General features: G+C 48.8%; 1 protein-coding gene across 1 annotated transcript in view; it reads right to left on the bottom strand.

The window, feature by feature from the left end:
* Positions 1-23,556, bottom strand: part of IPO4 (importin 4) — a 1,872,953-nt gene that overhangs the window by 242,558 nt on the left and 1,606,839 nt on the right. The gene's annotated exons all lie outside the window — the stretch shown is intronic.

The following is a 23,556-nucleotide window of genomic DNA, read 5'->3' as shown; positions in this document are numbered from 1 at the left end:
AGAAATGCACAGGTTTGGTAGGTTTCCCTAGGTGGCGGCTGAGCTACAAGCCAAAATCTACAGGTAGGCACTTTGCAAAAAACACCTCTGTTTTCCTTCAAAAATTTGGCTTTGTCCACGTTGCGCTTTGGGGCGTTTCCTGTCGCGGGCGCTAGGCCTACCCACACAAGTGAGGTATCATTTTTAACGGGAGACGTGGGGGAACGCTGGGTGGAAGGAAATTTGTGGCTCCTCTCAGATTCCAGAACTTTCTGCCACAGAAATGTGAGGAACATGTGTTTTTTTAGCCAAATTTGGAGGTTTGCAAAGGATTCTGGGTAACAGAACCTGGTCCGAGCCACACAAGTCACCCCATCTTGGATTCCCCTAGGTCTCTAGTTTTCAGAAATGCACAGGTTTGGTAGGTTTCCCTAGGTGGCGGCTGAGCTACAGGCCAAAATCTACAGGTAGGCACTTTGCAAAAAACACCTCTGTTTTCCTTCAAAAATTTGGCTGTGTCCACGTTGCGCTTTGGGGCGTTTCCTGTCGCGGGCGCTAGGCCTACCCACACAAGTGAGGTATCATTTTTATCGGGAGACGTGGGGGAACGCTGGGTGGAAGGAAATTCGTGGCTCCTCTCAGATTCCAGAACTTTCTGCCACAGAAATGTGAGGAACATGTGTTTTTTTTTAGCCAAATTTTGAGGTTTGCAAAGGATTCTGGGTAACAGAACCTGGTCAGAGCCCCACAAGTCACCCCATCTTGGATTCCCCTAGGTCTCTAGTTTTCAGAAATGCACAGGTTTGGTAGGTTTCCCTAGGTGGCGGCTGAGCTACAAGCCAAAATCTACAGGTAGGCACTTTGCAAAAAACACCTCTGTTGTCCTTCACAAATTTGGATGTGTCCACGTTGCGCTTTGGGGCGTTTTCTGTCGCGGGCGCTAGGCCTACCCACACAAGTGAGGTATCATTTTTATCGGGAGACGTGGGGGAACGCTGGGCGGAAGGAAATTTGTGGCTCCTCTCAGATTCCAGAACTTTCTGCCACAGAAATGTGAGGAACATGTGTTTTTTTAGCCAAATTTTGAGGTTTGCAAAGGATTCTGGGTAACAGAACCTGGTCAGAGCCCCACAAGTCACCCCATCTTGGATTCCCCTAGGTCTCTAGTTTTCAGAAATGCACAGGTTTGGTAGGTTTCCCTAGGTGGCGGCTGAGCTACAAGCCAAAATCTACAGGTAGGCACTTTGCAAAAAACACCTCTGTTTTCCTTCACAAATTTGGATGTGTCCACGTTGCGCTTTGGGGTGTTTTCTGTCGCGGGCGCTAGGCCTACCCACACAAGTGAGGTATCATTTTTATCGGGAGACGTGGGGGAACGCTGGGTGGAAGGAAATGTGTGGCTCCTCTCAGATTCCAGAACTTTCTGCCACAGAAATGTGAGGAACATGTGTTTTTTTAGCCAAATTTGGAGGTTTGCAAAGGATTCTGGGTAACAGAACCTGGTCCGAGCCACACAAGTCACCCCATCTTGGATTCCCCTAGGTCACTAGTTTTCAGAAATGCACAGGTTTGGTAGGTTTCCCTAGGTGGCGGCTGAGCTACAGGCCAAAATCTACAGGTAGGCACTTTGCAAAAAACACCTCTGTTTTCCTTCAAAATTTGGCTTTGTCCACGTTGCGCTTTGGGGCGTTTCCTGTCGCGGGCGCTAGGCCTACCCACACAAGTGAGGTATCATTTTTATCGGGAGACGTGGGGGAACGCTGGGTGGAAGGAAATTTGTGGCTCCTCTCAGATTCCAGAACTTTCTGCCACAGAAATGTGAGGAACATGTGTTTTTTAGCCAAATTTGGAGGTTTGCAAAGGATTCTGGGTAACAGAACCTGGTCCGAGCCACACAAGTTACCCCATCTTGGATTCCCCTAGGTCTCTAGTTTTCAGAAATGCACAGGTTTGGTAGGTTTCCCTAGGTGGCGGCTGAGCTACAGGCCAAAATCTACAGGTAGGCACTTTGCAAAAAACACCTCTGTTTTCCTTCAAAAATTTGGCTGTGTCCACGTTGCGCTTTGGGGCGTTTCCTGTCGCGGGCGCTAGGCCTACCCACACAAGTGAGGTATCATTTTTATCGGGAGACGTGGGGGAACGCTGGGTGGAAGGAAATTTGTGGCTCCTCTCAGATTCCAGAACTTTCTGCCACAGAAATGTGAGGAACATGTGTTTTTTTAGCCTAAATTTGGAGGTTTGCAAAGGATTCTGGGTAACAGAACCTGGTCCGAGCCACACAAGTCACCCCATCTTGGATTCCCCTAGGTCACTAGTTTTCAGAAATGCACAGGTTTGGTAGATTTCCCTAGGTGGCGGCTGAGCTACAGGCCAAAATCTATAGGTAGGCACTTTGCAAAAAACACTTCTGTTTTCCTTCAAAAATTTGGCTGTGCCCACGTTGCGCTTTGGGGCGTTTCCTGTTGCGGGCGCTAGGCCTACCCACACAATTGAGGTATCATTTTTATCGGGAGACGTGGGGGAACGCTGGGTGGAAGGACATTTGTGGCTCCTCTCAGATTCCAGAACTTTCTGCCACAGAAATGTGAGGAACATGTGTTTTTTTAGCCAAATTTTGAGGTTTGCAAAGGATTCTGGGTAACAGAACCTGGTCTGAGCCACACAAGTCACCCCATCTTGGATTCCCCTAGGTCTCTAGTTTTCAGAAATGCACAGGTTTGGTAGGTTTCCCTAGGTGGCGGCTGAGCTACAGGCCAAAATCTACAGGTAGGCACTTTGCAAAAAACACCTCTGTTTTCCTTCAAAAATTTGGCTGTGTCCACGTTGCGCTTTGGGGCGTTTCCTGTCGCGGGCGCTAGGCCTACCCACACAAGTGAGGTATCATTTTTATCGGGAGACGTGGGGGAACGCTGGGTGGAAGGACATTTGTGGCTCCTCTCAGATTCCAGAACTTTCTGCCACAGAAATGTGAGGAACATGTGTTTTTTTAGCCAAATTTGGAGGTTTGCAAAGGATTCTGGGTAACAGAACCTGGTCCGAACCACACAAGTCACCCCATCTTGGATTCCCCTAGGTCTCTAGTTTTCAGAAATGCACAGGTTTGGTAGGTTTCCCTAGGTGGCGGCTGAGCTACAGGCCAAAATCTACAGGTAGGCACTTTGCAAAAAACACCTCTGTTTTCCTTCAAAAAGTTGGCTGTGTCCACGTTGCGCTTTGGGGCGTTTCCTGTCGCGGGCGCTAGGCCTACCCACACAAGTGAGGTATCATTTTTATCGGGAGACGTGGGGGCACGCTGGGTGGAAGGAAATTCGTGGCTCCTCTCAGATTCCAGAACTTTCTGCCACAGAAATGTGAGGAACATGTGTTTTTTTAGCCAAATTTTGAGGTTTGCAAAGGATTCTGGGTAACAGAACCTGGTCCGAGCCACACAAGTCACCCCATCTTGGATTCCCCTAGGTCTCTAGTTTTCAGAAATGCACAGGTTTGGTAGGTTTCCCTTGGTGGCGGCTGAGCTACAGGCCAAAATCTACAGGTAGGCACTTTGCAAAAAACACCTCTGTTTTCCTTCAAAAATTTGGCTGTGTCCACGTTGTGCTTTGGGGCGTTTCCTGTCGCGGGCGCTAGGCCTACCCACACAAGTGAGGTATCATTTTTATCGGGAGACGTGGGGGAATGCTGGGTGGAAGGAAATATGTGGCTCCTCTCAGATTCCAGAACTTTCTGCCACAGAAATGTGAGGAACATGTGTTTTTTTAGCCAAATTTTGAGGTTTGCAAAGGATTCTGGGTAACAGAACCTGGTCCGAGCCACACAAGTCACCCCATCTTGGATTCCCCATGGTCTCTAGTTTTCAGAAATGCACAGGTTTGGTAGGTTTCCCTAGGTGGCGGCTGAGCTACAGGCCAAAATCTACAGGTAGGCACTTTGCAAAAAACACCTCTGTTTTCCTTCAAAAAGTTGGCTGTGTCCACGTTGCGCTTTGGGGCGTTTCCTGTCGCGGGCGCTAGGCCTACCCACACAAGTGAGGTATCATTTTTATCGGGAGACGTGGGGGCACACTGGGTGGAAGGACATTTGTGGCTCCTCTCAGATTCCAGAACTTTCTGCCACAGAAATGTGAGGAACGTGTTTTTTTAGCCAAATTTTGAGGTTTGCAAAGGATTCTGGGTAACAGAACCTGGTCCGAGCCACACAAGTCACCCCATCTTGGATTCCCCTAGGTCTCTAGTTTTAAAAAATGCACAGGTTTGGTAGGTTTCGCTAGGTGGCGGCTGAGCTACAGGCCAAAATCTACAGGTAGGCACTTTGCAAAAAACACCTCTGTTTTCCTTCAAAAATTTGGCTGTGTCCACGTTGCGCTTTGGGGCGTTTCCTGTCGCGGGCGCTAGGCCTACCCACACAAGTGAGGTATCATTTTTATCGGGAGACGTGGGGGAACGCTGGGTGGAAGGAAATTCGTGGCTCCTCTCAGATTCCAGAACTTTCTGCCACAGAAATGTGAGGAACATGTGTTTTTGTAGCCAAATTTTGAGGTTTGCAAAGGATTCTGGGTAACAGAACCTGGTCAGAGCCCCACAAGTCACCCCATCTTGGATTCCCCTAGGTCTCTAGTTTTCAGAAATGCACAGGTTTGGTAGGTTTCCCTAGGTGGCGGCTGAGCTACAAGCCAAAATCTACAGGTAGGCACTTTGCAAAAAACACCTCTGTTTTCCTTCACAAATTTGGATGTGTCCACGTTGCGCTTTGGGGCGTTTTCTGTCGCGGGCGCTAGGCCTACCCACACAAGTGAGGTATCATTTTTATCGGGAGACGTGGGGGAACGCTGGGTGGAAGGAAATTTGTGGCTCCTCTCAGATTCCAGAACTTTCTGCCACAGAAATGTGAGGAACATGTGTTTTTTTAGCCAAATTTTGAGGTTTGCAAAGGATTCTGGGTAACAGAACCTGGTCAGAGCCCCACAAGTCACCCCATCTTGGATTCCCCTAGGTCTCTAGTTTTCAGAAATGCACAGGTTTGGTAGGTTTCCCTAGGTGGCGGCTGAGCTACAAGCCAAAATCTACAGGTAGGCACTTTGCAAAAAACACCTCTGTTTTCCTTCACAAATTTGGATGTGTCCACGTTGCGCTTTGGGGTGTTTTCTGTCGCGGGCGCTAGGCCTACCCACACAAGTGAGGTATCATTTTTATCGGGAGACGTGGGGGAACGCTGGGTGGAAGGAAATTTGTGGCTCCTCTCAGATTCCAGAACTTTCTGCCACAGAAATGTGAGGAACATGTGGTTTTTTAGCCAAATTTTGAGGTTTGCAAAGGATTCTGGGTAACAGAACCTGGTCCGAGCCACACAAGTCACCCCATCTTGGATTCCCCTAGGTCTCTAGCTTTCAGAAATGCACAGGTTTGGTAGGTTTCCGTAGGTGGCGGCTGAGCTACAGGCCAAAATCTACAGGTAGGCACTTTGCAAAAAACACCTCTGTTTTCCTTCAAAAAGTTGGCTGTGTCCACGTTGCGCTTTGGGGCGTTTCCTGTCGCGGGCGCTAGGCCTACCCACACAAGTGAGGTATCATTTTTATCGGGAGACGTGGGGGCACGCTGGGTGGAAGGAAATTTGTGGCTCCTCTCAGATTCCAGAACTTTCTGCCACAGAAATGTGAGGAACATGTGTTTTTTTTAGCCAAATTTTGAGGTTTGCAAAGGATTCTGGGTAACAGAACCTGGTCCGAGCCACACAAGTCACCCCATCTTGGATTCCCCTAGGTCTCTAGTTTTCAGAAATGCACAGGTTTGGTAGGTTTCCCTTGGTGGCGGCTGAGCTACAGGCCAAAATCTACAGGTAGGCACTTTGCAAAAAACACCTCTGTTTTCCTTCAAAAAGTTGGCTGTGTCCACGTTGCGCTTTGGGGCGTTTCCTGTCGCGGGCGCTAGGCCTACCCACACAAGTGAGGTATCATTTTTATCGGGAGACGTGGGGGCACACTGGGTGGAAGGACATTTGTGGCTCCTCTCAGATTCCAGAACTTTCTGCCACAGAAATGTGAGGAACATGTGTTTTTTTAGCCAAATTTTGAGGTTTGCAAAGAATTCTGGGTAACAGAACCTGGTCCGAGCCACACAAGTCACCCCATCTTGGATTCCCCTAGGTCTCTAGTTTTAAAAAATGCACAGGTTTGGTAGGTTTCGCTAGGTGGCGGCTGAGCTACAGGCCAAAATCTACAGGTAGGCACTTTGCAAAAAACACCTCTGTTTTCCTTCAAAAATTTGGCTGTGTCCACGTTGCGCTTTGGGGCGTTTCCTGTCGCGGGCGCTAGGCCTACCCACACAAGTGAGGTATCATTTTTATCGGGAGACGTGGGGGCACGCTGGGTGGAAGGAAATTTGTGGCTCCTCTCAGATTCCAGAACTTTCTGCCATAGAAATGTGAGGAACATGTGGTTTTTTAGCCAAATTTTGAGGTTTGCAAAGGATTCTGGGTAACAGAACCTGGTCCGAGCCACACAAGTCACCCCATCTTGGATTCCCCTAGGTCTCTAGTTTTCAGAAATGCACAGGTTTGGTAGGTTTCCCTAGGTGGCGGCTGAGCTACAGGCCAAAATCTACAGGTAGGCACTTTGCAAAAAACACCTCTGTTTTCCTTCAAAAATTTGGCTGTGTCCACGTTGCGCTTTGGGGCGTTTCCTGTCGCGGGCGCTAGGCCTACCCACACAAGTGAGGTATCATTTTTATCGGGAGACGTGGGGGAACGCTGGGTGGAAGGAAATTCGTGGCTCCTCTCAGATTCCAGAACTTTCTGCCACAGAAATGTGAGGAACATGTGTTTTTTTAGCCAAATTTGGAGGTTTGCAAAGGATTCTGGGTAACAGAACCTGGTCCGAGCCACACAAGTCACCCCATCTTGGATTTCCCTAGGTCACTAGTTTTCAGAAATGCACAGGTTTGGTAGATTTCCCTAGGTGGCGGCTGAGCTACAGGCCAAAATCTATAGGTAGGCACTTTGCAAAAAACACCTCTGTTTTCCTTCAAAAAGTTGGCTGTGTCCACGTTGCGCTTTGGGGCGTTTCCTGTCGCGGGCGCTAGGCCTACCCACACAAGTGAGGTATCATTTTTATCGGGAGACGTGGGGGCACGCTGGGTGGAAGGAAATTTGTGGCTCCTCTCAGATTCCAGAACTTTCTGCCACAGAAATGTGAGGAACATGTGTTTTTTTTAGCCAAATTTTGAGGTTTGCAAAGGATTCTGGGTAACAGAACCTGGTCCGAGCCACACAAGTCACCCCATCTTGGATTCCCCTAGGTCTCTAGTTTTCAGAAATGCACAGGTTTGGTAGGTTTCCCTAGGTGGCGGCTGAGCTACAGGCCAAAATCTACAGGTAGGCACTTTGCAAAAAACACCTCTGTTTTCCTTAAAAAATTTGGCTGTGTCCACGTTGCGCTTTGGGGCGTTTCCTGTCGTGGGCGCTAGGCCTACCCACACAAGTGAGGTATCATTTTTATCGGGAGACGTGGGGGAACGCTGGGTGGAAGGAAATTTGTGGCTCCTCTCAGGTTCCAGAACTTTCTGCCACAGAAATGTGAGGAACATGTGTTTTTTTAGCCAAATTTGGAGGTTTGCAAAGGATTCTGGGTAACAGAACCTGGTCTGAGCCACACAAGTCACCCCATCTTGGATTCCCCTAGGTCTCTAGTTTTCAGAAATGCACAGGTTTGGTAGGTTTCCCTAGGTGGCGGCTGAGCTACAGGCCAAAATCTACAGGTAGGCACTTTGCAAAAAACACCTCTGTTTTCCTTCAAAAATGTGGCTGTGTCCACGTTGCGCTTTGGGGCGTTTCCTGTCGCGGGCGCTAGGCCTACCCACACAAGTGAGGTATCATTTTTATCGGGAGACGTGGGGGAACGCTGCGTGGAAGGAAATTCGTGGCTCCTCTCAGATTCCAGAACTTTCTGCCACAGAAATGTGAGGAACATGTGTTTTTTTAGCCAAATTTTGAGGTTTGCAAAGGATTCTGGGTAACAGAACCTGGTCAGAGCCCCACAAGTCACCCCATCTTGGATTCCCCTAGGTCTCTAGTTTTCAGAAATGCACAGGTTTGGTAGGTTTCCCTAGGTGGCGGCTGAGCTACAAGCCAAAATCTACAGGTAGGCACTTTGCAAAAAACACCTCTGTTTTCCTTCACAAATTTGGATGTGTCCACGTTGCGCTTTGGGGCGTTTTCTGTCGCGGGCGCTAGGCCTACCCACACAAGTGAGGTATCATTTTTATCGGGAGACGTGGGGGAACGCTGGGTGGAAGGAAATCTGTGGCTCCTCTCAGATTCCAGAACTTTCTGCCACAGAAATGTGAGGAACGTGTTTTTTAGCCAAATTTTGAGGTTTGCAAAGGATTCTGGGTAACAGAACCTGGTCAGAGCCCCACAAGTCACCCCATCTTGGATTCCCCTAGGTCTCTAGTTTTCAGAAATGCACAGGTTTGGTAGGTTTCCCTAGGTGGCGGCTGAGCTACAGGCCAAAATCTACAGGTAGGCACTTTGCAAAAAACACCTCTGTTTTCCTTCAAAAATTTGGCTGTGTCCACGTTGCGCTTTGGGGCGTTTCCTGTCGCGGGCGCTAGGCCTACCCACACAAGTGAGGTATCATTTTTATCGGGAGACGTGGGGGAACGCTGGGTGGAAGGAAATTCGTGGCTCCTCTCAGATTCCAGAACTTTCTGCCACAGAAATGTGAGGAACATGTGTTTTTTTTAGCCAAATTTTGAGGTTTGCAAAGGATTCCGGGTAACAGAACCTGGTCAGAGCCCCACAAGTCACCCAATCTTGGATTCCCCTAGGTCTCTAGTTTTCAGAAATGCACAGGTTTGGTAGGTTTCCCTAGGTGGCGGCTGAGCTACAAGCCAAAATCTACAGGTAGGCACTTTGCAAAAAACACCTCTGTTTTCCTTCACAAATTTGGATGTGTCCACGTTGCGCTTTGGGGCGTTTCCTGTCGCGGGCGCTAGGCCTACCCACACAAGTGAGGTATCATTTTTATCGGGAGACGTGGGGGAACGCTGGGTGGAAGGAAATTCGTGGCTCCTCTCAGATTCCAGAACTTTCTGCCACAGAAATGTGAGGAACATGTGTTTTTTTTAGCCACATTTTGAGGTTTGCAAAGGATTCTGGGTAACAGAACCTGGTCAGAGCCCCACAAGTCACCCCATCTTGGATTCCCCTAGGTCTCTAGTTTTCAGAAATGCACAGGTTTGGTAGGTTTCCCTAGGTGGCGGCTGAGCTACAAGCCAAAATCTACAGGTAGGCACTTTGCAAAAAACACCTCTGTTTTCCTTCACAAATTTGGATGTGTCCACGTTGCGCTTTGGGGCGTTTTCTGTCGCGGGCGCTAGGCCTACCCACACAAGTGAGGTATCATTTTTATCGGGAGACGTGGGGGAACGCTGGGTGGAAGGAAATTTGTGGCTCCTCTCAGATTCCAGAACTTTCTGCCACAGAAATGTGAGGAACATGTGTTTTTTTAGCCAAATTTTGAGGTTTGCAAAGGATTCTGGGTAACAGAACCTGGTCAGAGCCCCACAAGTCACCCCATCTTGGATTCCCCTAGGTCTCTAGTTTTCAGAAATGCACAGGTTTGGTAGGTTTCCCTAGGTGGCGGCTGAGCTACAGGCCAAAATCTACAGGTAGGCACTTTGCAAAAAACACCTCTGTTTTCCTTCAAAAATGTGGCTGTGTCCACGTTGCGCTTTGGGGCGTTTCCTGTCGCGGGCGCTAGGCCTACCCACACAAGTGAGGTATCATTTTTATCGGGAGACGTGGGGGAACGCTGCGTGGAAGGAAATTCGTGGCTCCTCTCAGATTCCAGAACTTTCTGCCACAGAAATGTGAGGAACATGTGTTTTTTTAGCCAAATTTTGAGGTTTGCAAAGGATTCTGGGTAACAGAACCTGGTCAGAGCCCCACAAGTCACCCCATCTTGGATTCCCCTAGGTCTCTAGTTTTCAGAAATGCACAGGTTTGGTAGGTTTCCCTAGGTGGCGGCTGAGCTACAAGCCAAAATCTACAGGTAGGCACTTTGCAAAAAACACCTCTGTTTTCCTTCACAAATTTGGATGTGTCCACGTTGCGCTTTGGGGCGTTTTCTGTCGCGGGCGCTAGGCCTACCCACACAAGTGAGGTATCATTTTTATCGGGAGACGTGGGGGAACGCTGGGTGGAAGGAAATCTGTGGCTCCTCTCAGATTCCAGAACTTTCTGCCACAGAAATGTGAGGAACGTGTTTTTTAGCCAAATTTTGAGGTTTGCAAAGGATTCTGGGTAACAGAACCTGGTCAGAGCCCCACAAGTCACCCCATCTTGGATTCCCCTAGGTCTCTAGTTTTCAGAAATGCACAGGTTTGGTAGGTTTCCCTAGGTGGCGGCTGAGCTACAGGCCAAAATCTACAGGTAGGCACTTTGCAAAAAACACCTCTGTTTTCCTTCAAAAATTTGGCTGTGTCCACGTTGCGCTTTGGGGCGTTTCCTGTCGCGGGCGCTAGGCCTACCCACACAAGTGAGGTATCATTTTTATCGGGAAACGTGGGGGAACGCTGGGTGGAAGGAAATTCGTGGCTCCTCTCAGATTCCAGAACTTTCTGCCACAGAAATGTGAGGAACATGTGTTTTTTTAGCCAAATTTTGAGGTTTGCAAAGGATTCCGGGTAACAGAACCTGGTCAGAGCCCCACAAGTCACCCAATCTTGGATTCCCCTAGGTCTCTAGTTTTCAGAAATGCACAGGTTTGGTAGGTTTCCCTAGGTGGCGGCTGAGCTACAAGCCAAAATCTACAGGTAGGCACTTTGCAAAAAACACCTCTGTTTTCCTTCACAAATTTGGATGTGTCCACGTTGCGCTTTGGGGCGTTTCCTGTCGCGGGCGCTAGGCCTACCCACACAAGTGAGGTATCATTTTTATCGGGAGACGTGGGGGAACGCTGGGTGGAAGGAAATTCGTGGCTCCTCTCAGATTCCAGAACTTTCTGCCACAGAAATGTGAGGAACATGTGTTTTTTTAGCCACATTTTGAGGTTTGCAAAGGATTCTGGGTAACAGAACCTGGTCAGAGCCCCACAAGTCACCCCATCTTGGATTCCCCTAGGTCTCTAGTTTTCAGAAATGCACAGGTTTGGTAGGTTTCCCTAGGTGGCGGCTGAGCTACAAGCCAAAATCTACAGGTAGGCACTTTGCAAAAAACACCTCTGTTTTCCTTCACAAATTTGGATGTGTCCACGTTGCGCTTTGGGGCGTTTTCTGTCGCGGGCGCTAGGCCTACCCACACAAGTGAGGTATCATTTTTATCGGGAGACGTGGGGGAACGCTGGGTGGAAGGAAATTTGTGGCTCCTCTCAGATTCCAGAACTTTCTGCCACAGAAATGTGAGGAACATGTGTTTTTTTAGCCAAATTTTGAGGTTTGCAAAGGATTCTGGGTAACAGAACCTGGTCAGAGCCCCACAAGTCACCCCATCTTGGATTCCCCTAGGTCTCTAGTTTTCAGAAATGCACAGGTTTGGTAGGTTTCCCTAGGTGGCGGCTGAGCTACAAGCCAAAATCTACAGGTAGGCACTTTGCAAAAAACACCTCTGTTTTCCTTCACAAATTTGGATGTGTCCACGTTGCGCTTTGGGGTGTTTTCTGTCGCGGGCGCTAGGCCTACCCACACAAGTGAGGTATCATTTTTATCGGGAGACGTGGGGGAACGCTGGGTGGAAGGAAATTTGTGGCTCCTCTCAGATTCCAGAACTTTCTGCCACAGAAATGTGAGGAACATGTGGTTTTTTAGCCAAATTTTGAGGTTTGCAAAGGATTCTGGGTAACAGAACCTGGTCCGAGCCACACAAGTTACCCCATCTTGGATTCCCCTAGGTCTCTAGTTTTCAGAAATGCACAGGTTTGGTAGGTTTCCCTAGGTGGCGGCTGAGCTACAGGCCAAAATCTACAGGTAGGCACTTTGCAAAAAACACCTCTGTTTTCCTTCAAAAATTTGGCTGTGTCCACGTTGCGCTTTGGGGCGTTTCCTGTCGCGGGCGCTAGGCCTACCCACACAAGTGAGGTATCATTTTTATCGGGAGACGTGGGGGAACGCTGGGTGGAAGGAAATTTGTGGCTCCTCTCAGATTCCAGAACTTTCTGCCACAGAAATGTGAGGAACATGTGTTTTTTTAGCCAAATTTGGAGGTTTGCAAAGGATTCTGGGTAACAGATCCTGGTCCGAGCCACACAAGTCACCCCATCTTGGATTCCCCTAGGTCTCTAGTTTTCAGAAATGCACAGGTTTGGTAGGTTTCCCTAGGTGGCGGCTGAGCTACAGGCCAAAATCTACAGGTAGGCACTTTGCAAAAAACACCTGTTTTCCTTCACAAATTTGGATGTGTCCACGTTGCGCTTTGGGGCGTTTCCTGTCGCGGGCGCTAGGCCTACCCACACAAGTGAGGTATCATTTTTATCGGGAGACGTGGGGGAACGCTGGGTGGAAGGAAATTCGTGGCTCCTCTCAGATTCCAGAACTTTCTGCCACAGAAATGTGAGGAACATGTGTTTTTTTAGCCAAATTTTGAGGTTTGCAAAGGATTCTGGGTAACAGAACCTGGTCAGAGCCCCACAAGTCACCCCATCTTGGATTCCCCTAGGTCTCTAGTTTTCAGAAATGCACAGGTTTGGTAGGTTTCCCTAGGTGGCGGCTGAGCTACAAGCCAAAATCTACAGGTAGGCACTTTGCAAAAAACACCTCTGTTTTCCTTCACAAATTTGGATGTGTCCACGTTGCGCTTTGGGGCGTTTTCTGTCGCGGGCGCTAGGCCTACCCACACAAGTGAGGTATCATTTTTATCGGGAGACGTGGGGGAACGCTGGGTGGAAGGAAATTTGTGGCTCCTCTCAGATTCCAGAACTTTCTGCCACAGAAATGTGAGGAACATGTGTTTTTTTAGCCAAATTTGGAGGTTTGCAAAGGATTCTGGGTAACAGAACCTGGTCAGAGCCCCACAAGTCACCCCATCTTGGATTCCCCTAGGTCTCTAGTTTTCAGAAATGCACAGGTTTGGTAGGTTTCCCTAGGTGGCGGCTGAGCTACAAGCCAAAATCTACAGGTAGGCACTTTGCAAAAAACACCTCTGTTTTCCTTCACAAATTTGGATGTGTCCACGTTGCGCTTTGGGGTGTTTTCTGTCGCGGGCGCTAGGCCTACCCACACAAGTGAGGTATCATTTTTATCGGGAGACGTGGGGGAACGCTGGGTGGAAGGAAATGTGTGGCTCCTCTCAGATTCCAGAACTTTCTGCCACAGAAATGTGAGGAACATGTGTTTTTTTAGCCAAATTTGGAGGTTTGCAAAGGATTCTGGGTAACAGAACCTGGTCCGAGCCACACAAGTCACCCCATCTTGGATTCCCCTAGGTCTCTAGTTTTCAGAAATGCACAGGTTTGGTAGGTTTCCCTAGGTGGCGGCTGAGCTACAGGCCAAAATCTACAGGTAGGCACTTTGCAAAAAACACCTCTGTTTTCCTTCAAAAATTTGGCTTTGTCCACGTTGCGCTTTGGGGCGTTTCCTGTCGCGGGCGCTAGGCCTACCCACACAAGTGAGGTATCATTTTTATCGGGAGACGTGGGGGAACGCTGGGTGGAAGGAAATTTGTGGCTCCTCTCAGATTCCAGAACTTTCTGCCACAGAAATGTGAGGAACATGTGTTTTTTTAGCCAAATTTGGAGGTTTGCAAAGGATTCTGGGTAACAGATCCTGGTCCGAGCCACACAAGTCACCCCATCTTGGATTCCCCTAGGTCTCTAGTTTTCAGAAATGCACAGGTTTGGTAGGTTTCCCTAGGTGGCGGCTGAGCTACAGGCCAAAATCTACAGGTAGGCACTTTGCAAAAAACACCTGTTTTCCTTCACAAATTTGGATGTGTCCACGTTGCGCTTTGGGGCGTTTCCTGTCGCGGGCGCTAGGCCTACCCACACAAGTGAGGTATCATTTTTATCGGGAGACGTGGGGGAACGCTGGGTGGAAGGAAATTCGTGGCTCCTCTCAGATTCCAGAACTTTCTGCCACAGAAATGTGAGGAACATGTGTTTTTTTAGCCAAATTTTGAGGTTTGCAAAGGATTCTGGGTAACAGAACCTGGTCAGAGCCCCACAAGTCACCCCATCTTGGATTCCCCTAGGTCTCTAGTTTTCAGAAATGCACAGGTTTGGTAGGTTTCCCTAGGTGGCGGCTGAGCTACAAGCCAAAATCTACAGGTAGGCACTTTGCAAAAAACACCTCTGTTTTCCTTCACAAATTTGGATGTGTCCACGTTGCGCTTTGGGGCGTTTTCTGTCGCGGGCGCTAGGCCTACCCACACAAGTGAGGTATCATTTTTATCGGGAGACGTGGGGGAACGCTGGGTGGAAGGAAATTTGTGGCTCCTCTCAGATTCCAGAACTTTCTGCCACAGAAATGTGAGGAACATGTGTTTTTTTAGCCAAATTTTGAGGTTTGCAAAGGATTCTGGGTAACAGAACCTGGTCAGAGCCCCACAAGTCACCCCATCTTGGATTCCCCTAGGTCTCTAGTTTTCAGAAATGCACAGGTTTGGTAGGTTTCCCTAGGTGGCGGCTGAGCTACAAGCCAAAATCTACAGGTAGGCACTTTGCAAAAAACACCTCTGTTTTCCTTCACAAATTTGGATGTGTCCACGTTGCGCTTTGGGGTGTTTTCTGTCGCGGGCGCTAGGCCTACCCACACAAGTGAGGTATCATTTTTATCGGGAGACGTGGGGGAACGCTGGGTGGAAGGAAATGTGTGGCTCCTCTCAGATTCCAGAACTTTCTGCCACAGAAATGTGAGCAACATGTGGTTTTTTAGCCAAATTTTGAGGTTTGCAAAGGATTCTGGGTAACAGAACCTGGTCCGAGCCACACAAGTTACCCCATCTTGGATTCCCCTAGGTCTCTAGTTTTCAGAAATGCACAGGTTTGGTAGGTTTCCCTAGGTGGCGGCTGAGCTACAGGCCAAAATCTACAGGTAGGCACTTTGCAAAAAACACCTCTGTTTTCCTTCAAAAATTTGGCTGTGTCCACGTTGCGCTTTGGGGCGTTTCCTGTCGCGGGCGCTAGGCCTACCCACACAAGTGAGGTATCATTTTTATCGGGAGACGTGGGGGAACGCTGGGTGGAAGGAAATTTGTGGCTCCTCTCAGATTCCAGAACTTTCTGCCACAGAAATGTGAGGAACATGTGTTTTTTTAGCCAAATTTGGAGGTTTGCAAAGGATTCTGGGTAACAGAACCTGGTCCGAGCCACACAAGTCACCCCATCTTGGATTCCCCTAGGTCACTAGTTTTCAGAAATGCACAGGTTTGGTAGATTTCCCTAGGTGGCGGCTGAGCTACAGGCCAAAATCTACAGGTAGGCACTTTGCAAAAAACACCTCTGTTTTCCTTCAAAAATTTGGCTGTGTCCACGTTGCGCTTTGGGGCGTTTCCTGTCGCGGGCGCTAGGCCTACCCACACAAGTGAGGTATCATTTTTATCGGGAGACGTGGGGGAACGCTGGGTGGAAGGAAATTTGTGGCTCCTCTCAGATTCCAGAACTTTCTGCCACAGAAATGTGAGGAACATGTGTTTTTTTAGCCAAATTTGGAGGTTTGCAAAGGATTCTGGGTAACAGAACCTGGTCCGAGCCACACAAGTCACCCCATCTTGGATTCCCCTAGGTCTCTAGTTTTCAGAAATGCACAGGTTTGGTAGGTTTCCCTAGGTGGCGGCTGAGCTACAGGCCAAAATCTACAGGTAGGCACTTTGCAAAAAACACCTCTGTTTTCCTTCAAAAATTTGGCTTTGTCCACGTTGCGCTTTGGGGCGTTTCCTGTCGCGGGCGCTAGGCCTACCCACACAAGTGAGGTATCATTTTTATCGGGAGACGTGGGGGAACGCTGGGTGGAAGGAAATTTGTGGCTCCTCTCAGATTCCAGAACTTTCTGCCACAGAAATGTGAGGAACATGTGTTTTTTTAGCCAAATTTGGAGGTTTGCAAAGGATTCTGGGTAACAGAACCTGGTCCGAGCCACACAAGTCACCCCATCTTGGATTCCCCTAGGTCTCTAGTTTTCAGAAATGCACAGGTTTGGTAGGTTTCCCTAGGTGGCGGCTGAGCTACAGGCCAAAATCTACAGGTAGGCACTTTGCAAAAAACACCTCTGTTTTCCTTCAAAAATTTGGCTGTGTCCACGTTGCGCTTTGGGGCGTTTCCTGTCGCGGGCGCTAGGCCTACCCACACAAGTGAGGTATCATTTTTATCGGGAGACGTGGGGGAACGCTGGGTGGAAGGAAATTTGTGGCTCCTCTCAGATTCCAGAACTTTCTGCCACAGAAATGTGAGGAACATGTGGTTTTTTAGCCAAATTTTGAGGTTTGCAAAGGATTCTGGGTAACAGAACCTGGTCCGAGCCACACAAGTCACCCCATCTTGGATTCCCCTAGGTCTCTAGTTTTCAGAAATGCACAGGTTTGGTAGGTTTCCCTAGGTGGCGGCTGAGCTACAGGCCAAAATCTACAGGTAGGCACTTTGCAAAAAACACCTCTGTTTTCCTTCAAAAATTTGGCTGTGTCCACGTTGCGCTTTGGGGCGTTTCCTGTCGCGGGCGCTAGGCCTACCCACACAAGTGAGGTATCATTTTTATCGGGAGACGTGGGGGAACGCTGGGTGGAAGGAAATTCGTGGCTCCTCTCAGATTCCAGAACTTTCTGCCACAGAAATGTGAGGAACATGTGGTTTTTTAGCCAAATTTTGAGGTTTGCAAAGGATTCTGGGTAACAGAACCTGGTCCGAGCCACACAAGTTACCCCATCTTGGATTCCCCTAGGTCTCTAGTTTTCAGAAATGCACAGGTTTGGTAGGTTTCCCTAGGTGGCGGCTGAGCTACAGGCCAAAATCTACAGGTAGGCACTTTGCAAAAAACACCTCTGTTTTCCTTCAAAAATTTGGCTGTGTCCACGTTGCGCTTTGGGGCGTTTCCTGTCGCGGGCGCTAGGCCTACCCACACAAGTGAGGTATCATTTTTATCGGGAGACGTGGGGGAACGCTGGGTGGAAGGAAATTTGTGGCTCCTCTCAGATTCCAGAACTTTCTGCCACAGAAATGTGAGGAACATGTGTTTTTTTAGCCAAATTTGGAGGTTTGCAAAGGATTCTGGGTAACAGAACCTGGTCCGAGCCACACAAGTCACCCCATCTTGGATTCCCCTAGGTCTCTAGTTTTCAGAAATGCACAGGTTTGGTAGGTTTCCCTAGGTGGCGGCTGAGCTACAGGCCAAAATCTACAGGTAGGCACTTTGCAAAAAACACCTCTGTTTTCCTTCAAAAATTTGGCTTTGTCCACGTTGCGCTTTGGGGCGTTTCCTGTCGCGGGCGCTAGGCCTACCCACACAAGTGAGGTATCATTTTTATCGGGAGACGTGGGGGAACGCTGGGTGGAAGGAAATTTGTGGCTCCTCTCAGATTCCAGAACTTTCTGCCACAGAAATGTGAGGAACATGTGTTTTTTTAGCCAAATTTGGAGGTTTGCAAAGGATTCTGGGTAACAGAACCTGGTCCGAGCCACACAAGTCACCCCATCTTGGATTCCCCTAGGTCTCTAGTTTTCAGAAATGCACAGGTTTGGTAGGTTTCCCTAGGTGGCGGCTGAGCTACAGGCCAAAATCTACAGGTAGGCACTTTGCAAAAAACACCTCTGTTTTCCTTCAAAAATTTGGCTGTGTCCACGTTGCGCTTTGGGGCGTTTCCTGTCGCGGGCGCTAGGCCTACCCACACAAGTGAGGTATCATTTTTATCGGGAGACGTGGGGGAACGCTGGGTGGAAGGAAATTCGTGGCTCCTCTCAGATTCCAGAACTTTCTGCCACAGAAATGTGAGGAACATGTGTTTTTTTAGCCAAATTTGGAGGTTTGCAAAGGATTCTGGGTAACAGAACCTGGTCAGAGCCCCACAAGTCACCCCATCTTGGATTCCCCTAGGTCTCTAGTTTTCAGAAATGCACAGGTTTGGTAGGTTTCCCTAGGTGGCGGCTGAGCTACAAGCCAAAATCTACAGGTAGGCACTTTGCAAAAAACACCTCTGTTTTCCTTCACAAATTTGGATGTGTCCACGTTGCGCTTTGGGGCGTTTCCTGTCGCGGGCGCTAGGCCTACCCACACAAGTGAGGTATCATTTTTATCGGGAGACGTGGGGGAACGCTGGGTGGAAGGAAATTTGTGGCTCCTCTCAGATTCCAGAACTTTCTGCCACAGAAATGTGAGGAACATGTGTTTTTTTAGCCAAATTTGGAGGTTTGCAAAGGATTCTGGGTAACAGAACCTGGTCCGAGCCACACAAGTCACCCCATCTTGGATTCCCCTAGGTCTCTAGTTTTCAGAAATGCACAGGTTTGGTAGGTTTCCCTAGGTGGCGGCTGAGCTACAGGCCAAAATCTACAGGTAGGCACTTTGCAAAAAACACCTCTGTTTTCCTTCAAAAATTTGGCTTTGTCCACGTTGCGCTTTGGGGCGTTTCCTGTCGCGGGCGCTAGGCCTACCCACACAAGTGAGGTATCATTTTTATCGGGAGACGTGGGGGAACGCTGGGTGGAAGGAAATTTGTGGCTCCTCTCAGATTCCAGAACTTTCTGCCACAGAAATGTGAGGAACATGTGTTTTTTTAGCCAAATTTGGAGGTTTGCAAAGGATTCTGGGTAACAGATCCTGGTCCGAGCCACACAAGTCACCCCATCTTGGATTCCCCTAGGTCTCTAGTTTTCAGAAATGCACAGGTTTGGTAGGTTTCCCTAGGTGGCGGCTGAGCTACAGGCCAAAATCTACAGGTAGGCACTTTGCAAAAAACACCTGTTTTCCTTCACAAATTTGGATGTGTCCACGTTGCGCTTTGGGGCGTTTCCTGTCGCGGGCGCTAGGCCTACCCACACAAGTGAGGTATCATTTTTATCGGGAGACGTGGGGGAACGCTGGGTGGAAGGAAATTCGTGGCTCCTCTCAGATTCCAGAACTTTCTGCCACAGAAATGTGAGGAACATGTGTTTTTTTAGCCAAATTTTGAGGTTTGCAAAGGATTCTGGGTAACAGAACCTGGTCAGAGCCCCACAAGTCACCCCATCTTGGATTCCCCTAGGTCTCTAGTTTTCAGAAATGCACAGGTTTGGTAGGTTTCCCTAGGTGGCGGCTGAGCTACAAGCCAAAATCTACAGGTAGGCACTTTGCAAAAAACACCTCTGTTTTCCTTCACAAATTTGGATGTGTCCACGTTGCGCTTTGGGGCGTTTTCTGTCGCGGGCGCTAGGCCTACCCACACAAGTGAGGTATCATTTTTATCGGGAGACGTGGGGGAACGCTGGGTGGAAGGAAATTTGTGGCTCCTCTCAGATTCCAGAACTTTCTGCCACAGAAATGTGAGGAACATGTGTTTTTTTAGCCAAATTTGGAGGTTTGCAAAGGATTCTGGGTAACAGAACCTGGTCAGAGCCCCACAAGTCACCCCATCTTGGATTCCCCTAGGTCTCTAGTTTTCAGAAATGCACAGGTTTGGTAGGTTTCCCTAGGTGGCGGCTGAGCTACAAGCCAAAATCTACAGGTAGGCACTTTGCAAAAAACACCTCTGTTTTCCTTCACAAATTTGGATGTGTCCACGTTGCGCTTTGGGGTGTTTTCTGTCGCGGGCGCTAGGCCTACCCACACAAGTGAGGTATCATTTTTATCGGGAGACGTGGGGGAACGCTGGGTGGAAGGAAATGTGTGGCTCCTCTCAGATTCCAGAACTTTCTGCCACAGAAATGTGAGGAACATGTGTTTTTTTAGCCAAATTTGGAGGTTTGCAAAGGATTCTGGGTAACAGAACCTGGTCCGAGCCACACAAGTCACCCCATCTTGGATTCCCCTAGGTCTCTAGTTTTCAGAAATGCACAGGTTTGGTAGGTTTCCCTAGGTGGCGGCTGAGCTACAGGCCAAAATCTACAGGTAGGCACTTTGCAAAAAACACCTCTGTTTTCCTTCAAAAATTTGGCTTTGTCCACGTTGCGCTTTGGGGCGTTTCCTGTCGCGGGCGCTAGGCCTACCCACACAAGTGAGGTATCATTTTTATCGGGAGACGTGGGGGAACGCTGGGTGGAAGGAAATTTGTGGCTCCTCTCAGATTCCAGAACTTTCTGCCACAGAAATGTGAGGAACATGTGTTTTTTTAGCCAAATTTGGAGGTTTGCAAAGGATTCTGGGTAACAGATCCTGGTCCGAGCCACACAAGTCACCCCATCTTGGATTCCCCTAGGTCTCTAGTTTTCAGAAATGCACAGGTTTGGTAGGTTTCCCTAGGTGGCGGCTGAGCTACAGGCCAAAATCTACAGGTAGGCACTTTGCAAAAAACACCTGTTTTCCTTCACAAATTTGGATGTGTCCACGTTGCGCTTTGGGGCGTTTCCTGTCGCGGGCGCTAGGCCTACCCACACAAGTGAGGTATCATTTTTATCGGGAGACGTGGGGGAACGCTGGGTGGAAGGAAATTCGTGGCTCCTCTCAGATTCCAGAACTTTCTGCCACAGAAATGTGAGGAACATGTGTTTTTTTAGCCAAATTTTGAGGTTTGCAAAGGATTCTGGGTAACAGAACCTGGTCAGAGCCCCACAAGTCACCCCATCTTGGATTCCCCTAGGTCTCTAGTTTTCAGAAATGCACAGGTTTGGTAGGTTTCCCTAGGTGGCGGCTGAGCTACAAGCCAAAATCTACAGGTAGGCACTTTGCAAAAAACACCTCTGTTTTCCTTCACAAATTTGGATGTGTCCACGTTGCGCTTTGGGGCGTTTTCTGTCGCGGGCGCTAGGCCTACCCACACAAGTGAGGTATCATTTTTATCGGGAGACGTGGGGGAACGCTGGGTGGAAGGAAATTTGTGGCTCCTCTCAGATTCCAGAACTTTCTGCCACAGAAATGTGAGGAACATGTGTTTTTTTAGCCAAATTTTGAGGTTTGCAAAGGATTCTGGGTAACAGAACCTGGTCAGAGCCCCACAAGTCACCCCATCTTGGATTCCCCTAGGTCTCTAGTTTTCAGAAATGCACAGGTTTGGTAGGTTTCCCTAGGTGGCGGCTGAGCTACAAGCCAAAATCTACAGGTAGGCACTTTGCAAAAAACACCTCTGTTTTCCTTCACAAATTTGGATGTGTCCACGTTGCGCTTTGGGGTGTTTTCTGTCGCGGGCGCTAGGCCTACCCACACAAGTGAGGTATCATTTTTATCGGGAGACGTGGGGGAACGCTGGGTGGAAGGAAATGTGTGGCTCCTCTCAGATTCCAGAACTTTCTGCCACAGAAATGTGAGCAACATGTGGTTTTTTAGCCAAATTTTGAGGTTTGCAAAGGATTCTGGGTAACAGAACCTGGTCCGAGCCACACAAGTTACCCCATCTTGGATTCCCCTAGGTCTCTAGTTTTCAGAAATGCACAGGTTTGGTAGGTTTCCCTAGGTGGCGGCTGAGCTACAGGCCAAAATCTACAGGTAGGCACTTTGCAAAAAACACCTCTGTTTTCCTTCAAAAATTTGGCTGTGTCCACGTTGCGCTTTGGGGCGTTTCCTGTCGCGGGCGCTAGGCCTACCCACACAAGTGAGGTATCATTTTTATCGGGAGACGTGGGGGAACGCTGGGTGGAAGGAAATTTGTGGCTCCTCTCAGATTCCAGAACTTTCTGCCACAGAAATGTGAGGAACATGTGTTTTTTTAGCCAAATTTGGAGGTTTGCAAAGGATTCTGGGTAACAGAACCTGGTCCGAGCCACACAAGTCACCCCATCTTGGATTCCCCTAGGTCACTAGTTTTCAGAAATGCACAGGTTTGGTAGATTTCCCTAGGTGGCGGCTGAGCTACAGGCCAAAATCTACAGGTAGGCACTTTGCAAAAAACACCTCTGTTTTCCTTCAAAAATTTGGCTGTGTCCACGTTGCGCTTTGGGGCGTTTCCTGTCGCGGGCGCTAGGCCTACCCACACAAGTGAGGTATCATTTTTATCGGGAGACGTGGGGGAACGCTGGGTGGAAGGAAATTTGTGGCTCCTCTCAGATTCCAGAACTTTCTGCCACAGAAATGTGAGGAACATGTGTTTTTTTAGCCAAATTTGGAGGTTTGCAAAGGATTCTGGGTAACAGAACCTGGTCCGAGCCACACAAGTCACCCCATCTTGGATTCCCCTAGGTCTCTAGTTTTCAGAAATGCACAGGTTTGGTAGGTTTCCCTAGGTGGCGGCTGAGCTACAGGCCAAAATCTACAGGTAGGCACTTTGCAAAAAACACCTCTGTTTTCCTTCAAAAATTTGGCTTTGTCCACGTTGCGCTTTGGGGCGTTTCCTGTCGCGGGCGCTAGGCCTACCCACACAAGTGAGGTATCATTTTTATCGGGAGACGTGGGGGAACGCTGGGTGGAAGGAAATTTGTGGCTCCTCTCAGATTCCAGAACTTTCTGCCACAGAAATGTGAGGAACATGTGTTTTTTTAGCCAAATTTGGAGGTTTGCAAAGGATTCTGGGTAACAGAACCTGGTCCGAGCCACACAAGTCACCCCATCTTGGATTCCCCTAGGTCTCTAGTTTTCAGAAATGCACAGGTTTGGTAGGTTTCCCTAGGTGGCGGCTGAGCTACAGGCCAAAATCTACAGGTAGGCACTTTGCAAAAAACACCTCTGTTTTCCTTCAAAAATTTGGCTGTGTCCACGTTGCGCTTTGGGGCGTTTCCTGTCGCGGGCGCTAGGCCTACCCACACAAGTGAGGTATCATTTTTATCGGGAGACGTGGGGGAACGCTGGGTGGAAGGAAATTTGTGGCTCCTCTCAGATTCCAGAACTTTCTGCCACAGAAATGTGAGGAACATGTGGTTTTTTAGCCAAATTTTGAGGTTTGCAAAGGATTCTGGGTAACAGAACCTGGTCCGAGCCACACAAGTCACCCCATCTTGGATTCCCCTAGGTCTCTAGTTTTCAGAAATGCACAGGTTTGGTAGGTTTCCCTAGGTGGCGGCTGAGCTACAGGCCAAAATCTACAGGTAGGCACTTTGCAAAAAACACCTCTGTTTTCCTTCAAAAATTTGGCTGTGTCCACGTTGCGCTTTGGGGCGTTTCCTGTCGCGGGCGCTAGGCCTACCCACACAAGTGAGGTATCATTTTTATCGGGAGACGTGGGGGAACGCTGGGTGGAAGGAAATTCGTGGCTCCTCTCAGATTCCAGAACTTTCTGCCACAGAAATGTGAGGAACATGTGGTTTTTTAGCCAAATTTTGAGGTTTGCAAAGGATTCTGGGTAACAGAACCTGGTCCGAGCCACACAAGTTACCCCATCTTGGATTCCCCTAGGTCTCTAGTTTTCAGAAATGCACAGGTTTGGTAGGTTTCCCTAGGTGGCGGCTGAGCTACAGGCCAAAATCTACAGGTAGGCACTTTGCAAAAAACACCTCTGTTTTCCTTCAAAAATTTGGCTGTGTCCACGTTGCGCTTTGGGGCGTTTCCTGTCGCGGGCGCTAGGCCTACCCACACAAGTGAGGTATCATTTTTATCGGGAGACGTGGGGGAA

This window comes from Pleurodeles waltl, chromosome 6 (genome assembly GCF_031143425.1).
Source record: "Pleurodeles waltl isolate 20211129_DDA chromosome 6, aPleWal1.hap1.20221129, whole genome shotgun sequence".
NCBI lineage: Eukaryota > Metazoa > Chordata > Amphibia > Caudata > Salamandridae > Pleurodeles > Pleurodeles waltl.
This window is presented reverse-complemented; position numbering and strand designations above follow the sequence as displayed.